The 15,753-nt window shown below is 37.1% G+C and overlaps 1 protein-coding gene across 1 annotated transcript in view; it reads right to left on the bottom strand.

Moving 5' to 3' along the window:
- LOC126427094 (zinc finger protein ZFP2-like) overlaps nucleotides 1–15,753 on the bottom strand; it is a 718,966-nt gene that overhangs the window by 330,599 nt on the left and 372,614 nt on the right. The gene's annotated exons all lie outside the window — the stretch shown is intronic.

Below are 15,753 nucleotides of genomic sequence, written 5' to 3' on the forward strand. Positions count from 1 at the left end.
GCAGCTCGAATTGATGAACATAAGCTCTCAGCTTCATCATCGAAACATGGGACTGGATAATTCTACAGGTGAATGATGTTGATATCGATTCCACAGGATTCAGACTTATTGATTTAGGGCTTCTCTGCCAGGCTATAAAGTTTTCATGTTCATGTTTCTTGCAAACCCTGATTTATTGAAGAAGTGTCTTCAAGGAATGACACAAAACGCAAACGAAAGTCTCAAGAATTTTATTTGGATTAGATGCTCAAAAAGGACATTCTGTGGACTTGAAGTACTCAAAATAGGTGTCTATGATGCAGTTTTATGTTACAGCAGAACTGAAGTGATGAATAGAGCTGGTGTAGAACCTGGTGTGTTTAAAACAAAAGCACTTTACACCATCGATGAGAGCTGGGTCAAGAAAGCTAACAGATCAGTGTCTGCCCTGCAAATACAGGCCAGGGAGATTCGAAGAGGAGAGAAGAGAAATCTGGAGGATGTATCAGTATGGAGTGTTTTAAAACTGAGGTAAGCTTATTACATGTAGAAGTATGAGAAGAAAATTTTTTAACCTCATTTTCTCTGTTTTACATTTCTCACGTTATTAGAAGCATTTTCTCAAAAAGTATATGCGCAAATGCTATGAAATTGTCAGGAACTCTTTGCATCATGTTGCTGTCTCCCCGGAACTAAAAACTATGAGATCCTGCAATTAAATTCTGATTTTTTGCTATGTAGAAAAAAGTTTACTTTGGATATGTAATATCAGAAACTTTGTTAATAATAAAATTTGTACCATAAATAAATAACTGTAGTTCAGCAGTCTTATAACCTTCTCAGAACACTAAGTTAGAATTTTCAGATTAATTGCATGATTACAATTCCAGTTTGGGCTTTTGATAAAAAAGACCATTTTAAATTAAAAATTCAAATTTCTGGCAAAATATTATTCCTGCATATTTTGTTATATTTTACCGTTAAAACCCATCTCTTTTGTTTTACACATGCAAAATTTTAGATTTGTACATCAATAAATATGGCTGTAATGATTTTTTAAATAAATGTTTACATTTTCCATTATATCCCCCCTTAAGGTACAGTAAGTATTTTGGAGCCCATGTCTCCTAAACAGTTTTTCTTGTTATGATATGTACTACTGCCTCCCAAAATATGGAATACTAGTTTCTAAAACACTTTTCACATTTGTTTTTGAATTTGTCCCCTTTTACTCCTTTCATTTCATTCTGTTGTGGACTAACAACCAGGTAATAAATTTTCAAATCTCTACCATTTTTGAACATATTGTAATTTTTGCACAGTATCATTCTATTCATGGGAAATATATTGGCACTTTGTACTTCTAATTAATTTTGATACCCACAGTTGAAATAATTATTGCTTACCACATTTATCCTCAGTATCAACACAGTGTTTTTATTTGTGTTACTACTGCTACTACTACTACTACTACTACACTATTTCTGAAGACCCCTCCCATTACGATTGTGCAAGTGTTTCAACTATTTTCTTTTTCTGGGCGTGTCACTTCAACAGTTCTGCCAGATCTGGAATACCACAACAACTACCCTGGGACATCTAATGGCCAGCAAACCTTTTATTATGGACAGATATTTTTTTTTATTTCGTTACTGTAATATAAACCAAACTCAGATCTGAACAAACTCGGTTGCTCTGTAATTTTACGTCCCTAACAATGTCCCTTCACCTACATCCGTGGCCTATTCGAAAGGGTGAAAGGTTAAGAATGTACAACTCTGTGTGCAATTCCAAAAAAGGATCCCTAGATATTATTTTTGTCTTTTCTTTTTTCGTTACAGTTCCACCTTCTGTGCTCAATCATAATAGCTAGGTGCACGTGCTGGTACAAGGGAGTTGATTTAGACCGATATGCTTGTGAGTCTTTTTTTATTCACTTGTGCTAAAGCAGACATGGTTTCTGGCATCCACAACAGCCTCACTTGTGTTTTATCTGTGTTACAGATCAGGCGACCCATCCCTGTTGCTATCGAGACTGGCAACTTCATTTTTTCCTGGATGGCCCAATATAAACTAGCACTGCAATAACTGCAGACTTCTCTGACTATATTTATGACTCTTAATTGGCCCTCACTCAACCACGCAACCATCGACTATCTTGCCCACAATCCACCTGGTGTTCTGCACTGCAGCAGCTCCTATATTCCCACAAATGATGCTGATACGATTTCATGCTAGGATTTCACTCGTTTTTCTTTTTGTTTAGGCACAACTCTTGTAGCTGTTGGTATCCATCATCCTTTTAGTGTTTGCTAATTTTCATACACAGAGTACTAATATTTTTCACCATATTCTTACTTTCCCTTGTCAGAAGGAATATCAAACTGGGTTTGTATTAAATAGGTTGTGCGTCTTTGTACCTGCAAACTGCTGAGAGTTAATGTTATTATTGTGGCATTCCATCTGGTTAACCACAAAAGGATGCATTACTGGGTTTATTTCGTTGCCAATATCACTGTACCAAAAGCCGTCTTGTCATGTGTCCTCCATTAACATATGAATAACCTTTTTTTCACTGGACAGTAAAACCAAATGATATAGTTACTATTGTTAGATTATTTATTTACCATGTCAAAAGTACTGAAACGTCAAAAATATATATGTGTTGACATAATTTTACACAAAAGAAGACCAAAAATTGGACACTTAAAGCGCATTTGGTGTAGCTCTCATAAGGTCTTACACGGTGCAGGTGCTTGGTGATGAGGAACAATGAGGGGAAATGGCTGTTAGTCTGCTCAACACCACACTGTCAAAGAACTGATTCCACAGAGAAACCCCAAGTCTGAAGATTGGCTTTGCATCTCATTGTGTTTGATCGTGATCTATTGAGAGACCTCCATATTGACTACTTCTCCGAATAGGCAGGAGGAAGTTCTTCCTTTGGAGCGATCCATTCTCCAAAATACCGACATTCCTCCCACCATCGCAAGATCCTTGCCACATGTGGATTCTCGATGAGAGCCTCAATAGTTGTCAAGAAGCCCTTTCTTGATTTCAGCCTCAATTAGTGGATGGGTTTCCTTTGTTGTGGCCTTACTTTTCTCATATCTTGCAGCTACCTAACGTCTCATTTCAGGAGGAGCTATGCCAGTGAGGCAATGGGAGTTTGTCCACAGGAGTAGGTCTTGAGCAACCCATGATAATCTGGCAAGACTCATTTAGAGCCTCATCTACGTTCCTGGCATGATTGGACTTGTTCCATACTGAACATGCATATTCAGCAGTGGAACAACATAGAACAAGTGCACTTAGTGCACAGTGCATGGCTTATCACCCCATTATGTACCTGTCAATTTTCGCACTGTGTTATTTCTGGCTGCCACTTTGTTTCTGGCAATGCTTTCTATATGTTAGCAATCTATCCAGTATTACTCCAAGATATTTGTGAGTAGAATTATTTCAAGTACAATACACCCGAGGATATATTAAAGGATCTATTTGCCTGTTTATTCTTCATGTGGAAAGCGCAGGTCTGGGTCTTGCAGGATAAGGTTTCAAGTAATTCTCATAGTAGTAAACAGTGAATTTTTCCAATGATTTTGACAGCGTATCTTCTACAGTTTCAAAACAGTCAGCCTGAGTAGTGATACTGCAGTCATCAGCATAAATAAAGCTTAAAGTTCCTTCAGGGATAGGCTGATCGTTGGTATAGATGTTGAATAATAGCAGTGCTAGCACACTGCCTTGTGGCAGCCCATTTTTCTGACTACTCCACCTACTTTTCTTGCCCTGAAATTCAATAAAATAATTTGGAATTCTGGAGAAGGTTTCTAATATTGCACATGCATGTGAAGTCTTTAGTTACATCATAAACTTTATTCAGAAGTAGCCAATGGTTGATTGTATCATAAGCTGTGGATACATGGATAAATACAGCACCTGTAATGAACCATTTTCATATCCATCTTCGATATGTTGTGTTAAGTTTAATATTTGAGATGTGCAGCTCTTCCCTTCTCTAAAAGCTGCTTGCTGTGGTATTAGAAGGGGCTCCACCTTTCTAATGATTCTCTGAAGAATGAGCCTCTCCAGTATTTTGTAGAGGTGACAGAGTAAACAGATAGGTCTATAATTTTTGGGATCTTTCCTATCTTTTCCTTGTTTCGGTATGGCAATTACTCTTGCTTTTCGCCATACTTTAGGGATCTTGCATTCTCAAATACAGTTGCCCATAAATTCCAGTGACCAAAGCATTTTAATGGGACCAAAATTCTTGGTTTACTCAGCTCTAATGTCATCCTATCCTGCTGCTCGTCCCTATTACATTTATTCAGGGCTGAATTCAATTCTTTGAGAGAGAAAGGAGGAAATAAGATACTATACTCTTGATCTGTTTGCCTGAATAATTGTTTCCTCTCTATATTTCTGCGTTTAGTTGATCTGCCATTAATGAGGAGTTGGTGAGCATTTTGATCTGGTTTAACATTAACATATGCGTTGACCTGAGTGTTATCATTACTCAGGTGATGTAAGAGCCTCCAGGCCTTTTGGCTACTTTTACTCACGTCGCACTCAGCCATCAATTGTATCCATTCCTCTCTCTTTGCCTCAGATATTAAAGAGAGGACATTCTGTGCAAGGCTAGATGTGGCTTCACTAAAAGGATCTTCTTCAAACTTCATGTAGTATTCTTTAAGAAAAGAGGCCGTTTCAGGTGTTATACCCTTGATATAGTTCATTCTGCATCCCCATAGAATTGATGCTCAGAAGGAGGCATTAACGACGTTAACAAAATTCTCATATTGATCTATCACAGGATCTGTAGTTAGAATTTTCTCAGCTAATAATTTTGAAAATTCCTGCCAATCTGCCGTTTTGAAGTCGTACTTTCGTCTGAAAGGGATTTCTTGAGATCTTACTTGTGGGAGCACTTGACACATAATAGGTCGATGTGCATTCGGTATGGGCTTACAGACGGATTTAGTGGAGGTATGAAAAATACTTTCACTAACAAAAATCAGATACGGATTATAGCCAGCGTCCACTGTAGAAAGAATGAGGCAGTTTGCTGTCATGAAGGAGTGAGAGATGAAAAGTTTCAGCCCACCTGAGGACAGCCTCACCATTTTGATCCTCTTGAGCGTACCCCCAAACATGGCTGTGACTGTTGAAATCACGTATCACAATAGAATCTTCCCCTGTAATAAAATTTTCAGGTGGGATGAATGAAAAATCTGTTGCTGGAGGTTTATATGATGATGTGACTCCACATTTACGTAACAGTAACAATTTCAATATTGTTATCATCTGACTGACGAACTCTACAGACTTCAAGGTCAGGTCTTATAAGGATGGAGCTTCCATAATGTGCATGTTGTGTTTCAACAACCAGTTTCATTCCAGGAACAGAAGGACGTCTCTGCTGGGTATCCCTATATATTTCTTGAACACACAAAATATCACAGTGCTTAGTGTAGCACATGTCTTGCAAGAGTTGTTGCTTGCATTGAGGTATTCCCTCAATATTCACAGATATTCTACCGTATCTTCCTTCACCGTCGGCGTTGTTGTGGTTAGCGTGAGACACCGTTATACCAAGAGGAAAGGCGCGTCGATCTTAGAGCATGAGATATGATGACCTTAAGCCATTGACAACACACAACAGTCACGGTAGCACCTGATTCCAGAATAGCTGCAGCAGTTAAGATCTACGAACTCTCCCCTGTTGACCAGGTCCCCCAAACTCAACTCGTAACAAGATCCCTTCAAAGCAAATTGTCATAACGATCGCCTATAAAGGCTTCGTACAACGAGAATAAATGTTACGGTTTATGGAATAATAACAGATACGACCAAACTGTCTTGTCTCTTCTGCTTTATTTAACATAACTTCGTTCACAGTTTCATTTCGCATTCACCACTCATTCACCGAAACCCTTTGATGAACAGTTTTGGTTGCTTAACACCAACAGTCAATGATAATGATACAGCTTTTCTCCTTTTTATAAATTGAAGCCCGCTCTCTGTGATATAATAATAAAAAAAAAAAAAAAAAAAAAAAGGTCTCAATACCGCGTCCCTCGTGAGATGCGAATAGACTTATCCCGGAATTGACCACCCTGTAGGTGTACTCAATTTAATGACCACATTTCACTGTCCGCTATTTCGCGTAACTGAATGTCCATTTGTTAGTCTGATTATACACTGTCGCTATTTAAAATTCGCCCCTATATTTTTCACAACACACAATTAGCACTTTGTTACTTGTTTTCTTTTTTTTTTTTCTAAGAGTAAACGGAAAAAAAAGACGCCGTGTCATCGGCTTAGTCGATATAAAGCAAAACACCTTAATATGCCCAATTTTACCTCTTCTTATAGGATCGGCTACCTTAGTCATTAATTTATTACATATTATTTCCAATAACGCTAAACAGGTATCGCCGTTATATTTTAATTGTATTCATAAGCATGTTACTACTATTATGACCGACCAAATCGTAACAAATCGCGCGGCGTGCGTTTTTAACGATAACTTTACGCTATTCAAGTTCCGTTACAGCTGTCTTGACTCGTAATGTTACACGGCCCCCCAGACTGTGATGTCTTGAAGAGGGTTCTAGACAGAACAGGCTTATTTTTTTTTTTCGTGTACTGTGACAGGAGAGGGTATTTGTTTCGGCGAATACACTCACTCTCAGATTCACTCAACAAGTCAGTACATACATTCTACAATATTTAAGTTGAGTTAATGGGCCTACACAAAATGCCCTTAACTAAATTCCACATTTGTTTATAAGTTTTCTTAGAAACACTTCGCACTAATCACTTCATATTCACACCACTTTTTTTTTCTTGGATGAAGCCCTCAGTTCTTCAACCGACTGTGCAAGGCAGGGATCACAGCCGGGTTCAACGATTGGCATCCTAGGCCAAAACCCTTTTCAGGCCACTTGTTTAACCAGAGAGGATTTGGTCCTTTTCTTTTCCTCTTAATTCCACTTTTAAATCATCCATCCTCGCTGTTCGGTGACAGGATAAATCGTATTTCAGCGTCATCATTGTTGCTGATACCAAGAAGGTATCTCATGGAAATTGTTGGTACATTCTTTAATTTTCTTTGTAAGTTAGTATAAGTACGTATTTATCCATTGGTGCTTTTATTTAGTCCACTGAGTGTAGTCTTGGTATCATTCAGTGTTTCTTGAATCTATATTTTGCTCGTTATTGATAATACTTCTTCAGGTCTATGTGAGGGAACAAGCCTTTAATTACATCAGTATCACAACTGCCAGGAGGTAGCTCCCTTCATGAGGCATTTTCATTATTTTATGTGGACCTGTATATAAATATTGCCATTTCTTATTCAGTCTTTTCCTGGTTGATGCTTTTGGGTGATTTCTCAATAAAATTTCTTCCCCTACATCATATGTGACTACTTTCTTCACATTTTTATGAAAACGGGTTTTTCTCAATTGTGCTTGATGCTTCAGGTTTTCGTAGACCTTCTTCACCATATCTTCTTTCTTGGTAATCTTTTGTTCTATCGCAGGTAATTTCTTCATCCATTCTGGCACAATACTTTCACCAAATACTATTTGGTTAGGTGAATAACCTGTCGATAAGTGTGGTAAGTCATTATACACTTTCTCAAATTCATAAATCCAATCGATCCATTTATAATGTTGTTTGGGTATGTACGTCCGTAAAAATTGGTTCAACTCTCGGAAGATTCTTTCAACCGGATTTCCACAAGGGTAAAATCTTGAGATGTAAATGTGCTGGATTCCTTGTTCTTTCATAGTGTCTCTCCATACTTTGCTTGTATAATAAGCAGCATTGTCTGTCAAGATCATTATACGTTTGCCAAGCTCAGTTATATAGTTGTTGATAAATTTGTGTAACATGGGTCGAACGTGGAGATTTTTCAAAGGATATAATTTCACATATTTTGAAAAGAGATCATAGAAAGCCAATACATATTTGAACTGTCCACGTGTCATGGGACATGGCCCACAGACATCACATGACACCAACATTAAAGTTTGTTGTGGTATGATAGGATGTAATTCTATCTTCCGACAATAGTTTATGGATTTCGCCTTCTGACATATTTTGCACTTCTTAATAATATTTGTAGCTATACGTCCCAAATTTGGATGATAGCAGTATTGTGCTATTTTGGCTGTACATTTAGCGGAACCAAAATGACCCCAATTCAAGTGAGTGTACCATAATAGTGATTCTAAATATTTATTTGGAATACAAACTTTCCAAACATCTTCTTCATCCTTCCTCCGATACAATATTCCGGATTTTAATTGATACTGTTCTTGAGAGTGACTTAGCGTTTTGCTTTCAACAGCATGCCTAATGGCTTTCCACAACTTATCATCTTCTTGCAGTTGTGGAAGACTTCGAGATAGCTGTGAAATCTGCCTCTCACAATATTGCCTTGATAAATTCATGACTTTAAAGTCAATAGTCCGTTCTTCACACTCGTCGTCATTCTTTCTTTTCGGTAGTCTTGAAAGAGCATTGGCTATGATGTTGTCTTTCCCTCTGATGTATTTGAGCGTAATATCATAGTCTTGCAGTAGCAAGGCCCACCGGGTTAAACGTGAATGGAACATCCTTCCTGTTAAAAGATAAAGCTTTGTGGTCGCAGAATACAATCATCTTCTTTCCATATACAAAATAGCGAAACTTTCTAAGGGGCCAGACCACAGCCAGTACTTCCAATTCAGTAGTACAATATGCACGTTCACAGCTAGAGAGTGTTCTGCTGGCAAACCCAATTATCTTGATGGTAGTGATATCTTCTGGATTGTCCATCTGGAAAAGAGTGGCACCCAATCCTGTTTCAGAAGAATCCACAGCAATATAAAAATCTTGATCAAGTCTCGGATGATGTAACAGTGGAGCATTAGTCAAAGCATTGTGGATGTTATCAAAAGCTGACGTGCATTCGGAATTCCACTCCCACATGATATTTTTTCTTAACAGCCATAACAAACAGTCTTGGCTTCCTAACTGATTGGGTAAAAATCGTCGAAGAAATGAGACTAAGCCGATAAATGACTTTAATTCCATTCTATTCTTTGGATAAGCACATCTGTTAATCGCATCCATCTTTCTAGGATTTGGTTTTATCCCTTCAGGAGTGATTATATGTCCAAGAAATTTCAATTGGTTATGAGCAAACTTGGATTTTCTCAAATTTACAGTAACTCCGTACTCCAAAAATTTCGCAAAAACTCTTCTTAATAAGTCCAAATGTTCCTCCCAAGTTTCAGAAGCAATTAGCAAATCATCCACATATAAAGTAACTTCATTCAAAAGGTCTCTGCCCAGTACCGTATCTAATGCCGATATGAAAACACCACCACTTATTTTCAACCCAAGTGGCATGACAGTAAACTGGTAACTTCGGCCCAGAAAAACGAATGCAGTATATTTTCTAGATTCTTTCGATATTCTAGTTTGCCAATATGAACTACGCATATCCAAAGAGGTTAAGAAGCGGGCACCATAAAACTTTCGTACTAACTCTTCTAGGTTCTCCGGTCGCGTTTGTGCAGGTATAATGATCTTATTGATCTCTCTGGCATCCAACACCAATCTGATGTCACCATTGGGTTTAATTACCGCCACAAGAGGGTTACAATATTGAGAATCTGAGGGCTCAATAATACCCCATTCTAACATTTTATTGATTTCCTTTCTGACTACTTCTTTCTTTGTCCATGGGATAGAATAGGAAGTACGACAAAAGGGTTTATGTGCATACGTCTTTATATGGAATTCAAAGTCTTTTATTATACCCGGACGTTTACTAAAAATCGACTGATATGCTTCCAACAAGTAGTGCAGTTCATCTCTTTGGATAACAGATAAATATTCTGATTCTGACACCTTTTCCTGCAATGACATTTTATCCATCATTTCTTCAGAACATTCAATAAGGCATATATCATACACATTTTCATCATCAATACTGACATATTTTACCATTAGATTCATACACAATTGATTTGGAATTACTCGGCCCTTTCTCAGGGTGGTTGTCAAAACATTACCATTGGAATTAAATATACATTCACCTTTCTCTAAATTAATGATTGCACCGGTCTCACATAAAAAATCCAAACCCCAGATACATGGTACTGTCATTTTAAGAACAACCAGGAATGTACTTTCTATTTGAGCCCCCTGTATTGTAAAGTCAACACGTACCTGTTTCATAACTTTTTGCATTTTTGCGCTGAACGCGCCAGACACGGTACATCCTGTGATAGGAAAAGTGGGCATTTTTACCCCTCGGCTTATCTGTTTTAAACAGTCCAACGTCATGACACTAATAGTTGCTCCAGTATCAATTAATATTTCAACATCAACATTATTTATACTTGTTGTAATTATTGCCTGTAAAATTTGTCCGCATTTATTAGTAACTTCAGGTTTTTCCTCAATTAACTCATTCCTTATATCCTGATCATTATTGTACCTTAATACTCTCACTTCAAATTGATGCCTGCCTTCCTTCTCCTTTCCAGTCATCCTAGGAAGGCATTTGGTGACTGGTATTAGTTTAATCTATCTCGTTGAGTCATCGGTGGGGGTTCATGAACTTCCACAATCCGTACAGTATGATCCGAGTTATGGTATTCACCCCGTCGCACATTGGAGGCTCCTTCGCCCATTGGTATAACTCCTTGTGCTGGATGAGGACTCGAGGCATTTGTTCCATCCTGCTGATGAACATTATGCTTCGAATTATCTTCCCAAGGTCGAATGCAATTGGGTTCATCACTTGGGTACCTGTTACTCTTATTAATATCACTACTATGCACATTCGCGTCACCATATCGAGGTTTACCTCTAGCACAGTAAGTATCTCTTCTATATTTATTATAATCATTGTTTTTATTGCAACTATAGGATGAAGATTGTCCACGCTCCTGTGATGCGGGTTTGACCTGGTTTTCGGCATTATTATTATCATACGTTAAATTATTATTATAATTATTCGTATTACTATGAGTGTGAGTCGACATTTGATTACTACTCATTTGCCTTGCGTCTTCCATATTCAAATCTATAGAGTCAATCACTGACAAGAATTGTTCTACATCGTGGTCAGGAACATTTATTAACTTTTCAAGTATATTTATGGGCAACCTTCCCTTCAAAATTCTGATCACTTCCTTGTGAGAAATTGGATCACTCCAATAACGTGTCTTATTCATGTACTTTTCAAAATATTGCCTTAAAGTACTCCTTTTACTGTTAAAATACTCAGGTTGGTAACCCTCTTTTCTTAATTTCTCTTGTTCACTCGACGACCAGTATTTAGCCAAAAAAAGTTGTTCAAACTCAGCGCAAGTATGGCAACTTTCACTTACTTCAGCGGCCCACGATGCGGCTTCTCCGGTAATTTTGGATACTATAAATTGAAGTCGGTCGTGTTCTGACCAGCTATGCGGAAATATTCTTTTGAAATTATTGATAAAGATTTTCGGAAGCAGGTTGTTCTTTTCAGTGGAGAATGTTGGGAATTGTCTACTTTTAAAAATGCTGTTCTCCACCTTTAAAGAAGACAAATATCCTCGCTGACCAAAAGAATCATCATCTTTACCAACCGAATCATCAACTTCCCAATGCCAATTTTCACCACAATTGTACTTTGTATTATCACATGTTCGGATGTTTTTCGACCTATTCTCCGAACGTTCGTCCTCTGTCAACAAATTTTGTCATGACTTTCGTTCTAACTCCGCCAATTTATGATTGGTTTCCTTTTGCCATTTAGGTAACTCATCAACTATTTTCTCTTTTATTTTCTGAATTTCGCTAGTGAAGAGCTTAATTAATTCATCATTTCTACTTAGGTGCTCATTGATATTTTCATTTGGCTGGGATCCAATAGTAGTCTTAACCTTGTCTACAATTACATTTCCTTTTATTTCTATCCATTCAGTTAGATCTTCGTCAAGTCTTTTAGTTTGATCTACTAAATACTTGTCAATCCCTTTACGAGCATCAGACTCAAACTCGACTATTTGTTTCGAAAGCTCTTCTATCTGTGCGCTAGCATTGAAACAGCTGCTTTCACACTTAACCATCCTATTGGACAAGCCATCATAACTCTTCGAAACTACCTCATATTTCTTTTCTACGTCATGAAGTTTTCCCATTAAATTATTATATTGCCTTTCTAAGGTGTTGGAAAACTCTACATCTAGTTCTCCAAATTTCGCATTTAATTGAGTCTCCCAGTCCGCCTTTAATTCTTTCTTAGTATTTTCCAGTTTATAATCAAAGGTGTTCAGTTTGCTTTCCAAAGAATCCATTTTAACTTCTAATGAACCAAATTTGGCCTCAAATTTTTCATTTAACTTTTGATTGTCCTCTTTTAATTGCTTATTATCTTTTTCTAGTGAACCAAGTCTTCCATTCATTACACCCATTTGAGTATTTATTGATACCAGCATATCAAACATTTTTTGATTAATATTTCCATTTTGAGGATCAACTTGCTGATCTACTTCCGAAACCTCAAGATCTTTATGTTCTCCCACGCTGCTTACCTTACTTAACATTGTATTTGAATCTCCTAACGGCTCTAAATCAATAACTGTATTATTATCTGTACATGTCTCCTGTCCCACATTGAGCTCATGGGATGCATCATCCCTATCCTCTTCACTTTCCTCTCTCTCTCCACTCATTACTCTACTCAACTGCACATTATCATGTATTCTTTTCGTTCGTTTTGACATGATTATTCATTACCAAGACATACACTTATTTTCACTATGTATTTATATATATTTATCTACCGAAATCACAAGTCTCAACTTCCTTTTTTTTTAATAATTATACAGTTATTTTAATCATACCTGGTAGTATCGCTCACTTTTAGCGATTATTGAAGAATACCTCTTTCATTGGACAGACTCACTGGCTGCTACAATATTTTCCAACTCTAGGGTTCGTGAATCCGGATGACACTCGACTCAATGCAGCAATCCTCCACGATCGAGCCGCACGTTGTGGCGCCACTTCTACCGTATCTTCCTTCGCCATCGGCGTTGTCGTGGTTACCGTGAGACACCGTTATACCAAGAGGAAAGGCGCGTCGATCTTAGAGCATGAGATATGATGAACTTAAGCCATTGACAACACACAACGGTCACGGTAGCACCTGATTCCAGAATAGCTGCAGTAGTTAAGATCTACGAACTATCCCCTGTTGATCGGTCCCCAAAACTTAACTCGTAACGAGATCCCTTCAAAGCAAATTGTCATAACGATCGTCTATAAAGGCTTTGTACAACGAGAATAAATGTTACGGTTTATGGAATAATAACAGATACGACCAAACTGTCTTGTCTCTTCTGCTTTATTTAACATAACTTCGTTCACAGTTTCATTTCGCATTCACCACTCATTCACCGAAACCCTTTGATGAACAGTTTTGGTTGCTTGACACCAACATTCAATGATAATGATACAGCTTTTCTCCTTTTTATAAACTGAAGCCCGCTCTCCATGATATAATAAAAAAAAACCGGTCTCAATACCGCGTCCCTCGTGAGATGCGAATAGATTTATCCCGGAATTGACCGCCCTGTAGGTGTACTCAATTTAATGACCACATTTCACTGTCCGCTATTTTGCATAACTGAATGTCCATTTGTTAGTCTGATTATACACTGTCGCTATTTAAAATTCGCCCCTATATTTTTCACAACACACAATTAGCACTTTGTTACTTGTTTTCTTTTTTTTTTTTTCTAAGAGTAAACGGAAAAAAAAGACGCCGTGTCATCGGCTTAGTCGATATAAAGCAAAACACCTTAATATGCCCAATTTTACCTCTTCTTATAGGATCGGCTACCTTAGTCATTAATTTATTACATATTATTTCCAATAACGCTAAACAGGTATCGCCGTTATATTTTAATTGTATTCAAAAGCATGTTACTACTATTATGACCGACCAAATCGTAACAAATCGCGTGGCGTGCGTTTTTAACAATAACTTTACGCTATTCAAGTTCCTTTACAGCTGTCTTGACTCGTAATGTTACATGTCGGGTATTATAAGGATGGCGCTTCCATAATGTGCATGTTGTGTTTCAACAACCAGTTTCATTCCAGGAACAGAAGGACGTCTCTGCTGGATATCCCTATATATTTCTTGAACACACAAAATATCACAGTGCTTAGTGTGGCACATGTCTTGCAAGAGTTGTTGCTTGCATTGAGGTATTCCCTCAATATTCACAGATATTATAGTCAACATTGGTCCAAAAACGAGCGTTGATTTGATATCTCTAATACTTCTGGTGTGAAACGATTAGCCACCAGGTCATTCTGAGCTGAACTCTGACATTGCCCAGGGTACACCTGATTGCAGTTCATGTCTCTGTATTTATCATAAAACATTGCAATCTTCAGGGAGGCTCCTTTCATGTACCCCATTATTAGATGATGCCTTAACTCTGAAGAGATAATTATTTGTAGTAATTCAAATACTTAAGAAATGTCCCATAGCATGGTTTATGGCAATATTTGTTGAAAATCGACTAACCTGAGTATAATTAAATAGACTTAACTAATGGAAACACCACAGGGGGACACTGGTGTATCTCAATCTGTTCTTTATGAGACAATGTATGAATTGCATAGATCACTCATGTGCTGTAACCAAAGCTATGAAACTGCGTCAATGTGCAACTGCTTAGTTCCATCTTATACAAATTTATGGGTATAAATGTATGAGTGACTCTCACCTGCAGTCCTATGTGGCACATTAGTTAACTTACCCTTAGTAAACATAGCTACATTAAACTTAAACCATAAAAAAATCTAATAGCAGGAATACTTACACACAGAATCCAAATAAGTAGCATGAATCTGCAAACTATTTTCACAATTTTATATTTTAGTGAAAAGTAGCTTTTTTAGCTTTAAATGAAACCTGTATCATCTTCCAACAAACTCAATCCACTCATGTAATTTCAAACAAAAAGTACTCATATTCTGCTTACAGAATATTTAGAATCATGCTTTCTTGATTTAGGATTCAGTTTGGACTCAAGTGAACACTAACAGTATTTGACAGATGTCTAACAATACATGTTTTAAAAAGAACCATTTTGGACAGGAGTGCAAGGCAACAATAATCGTGTCTAAATGATTTTCCTAAGAATTTTAATGCCACCCATATTAGCTTTAAGTGCAATGGTGATAATGTGAAGGTATTTATTACAGCCTTTACGGCATTTGCCAGATATATTTCAGCAGAAAACATCTAAAAGTGGTCAGGAACATCATATGATGATGGCAGTAATAACCAGTTACTTATAATGACATTTGTTTTGGTCTTATATAAATACCACATTACAACAATTAATAGCACTTTATTTTGACAAAGTACTATTGTCAATGTTGTTCTTTCCTTCTATTTTAAAATCCCATTTTAATACATCACTGTGGGATACTTAATTTCCATTCAGAATCTTCAGAATCATCACAACCTTATTTTCAGTGATGAGACTATTAAAATAGAAGAGTTACAATCCAGAATTTAAGCTTCATTTGAGTATAGCATTGTAAGTTTGTGAATTCAAAGCTCTGATCTTACTTGAATAATAATGGTAACGATTTTTGTCTCAGTAAGCATTACTGAGAGAACAAAATATTTTTCTGTCATGATTGAAGTAGACCATCAACAAAGAGCATAGTACCAAATATGCAATTAAG

Source organism: Schistocerca serialis, chromosome 11 (assembly GCF_023864345.2).
Source record: "Schistocerca serialis cubense isolate TAMUIC-IGC-003099 chromosome 11, iqSchSeri2.2, whole genome shotgun sequence".
NCBI lineage: Eukaryota > Metazoa > Arthropoda > Insecta > Orthoptera > Acrididae > Schistocerca > Schistocerca serialis.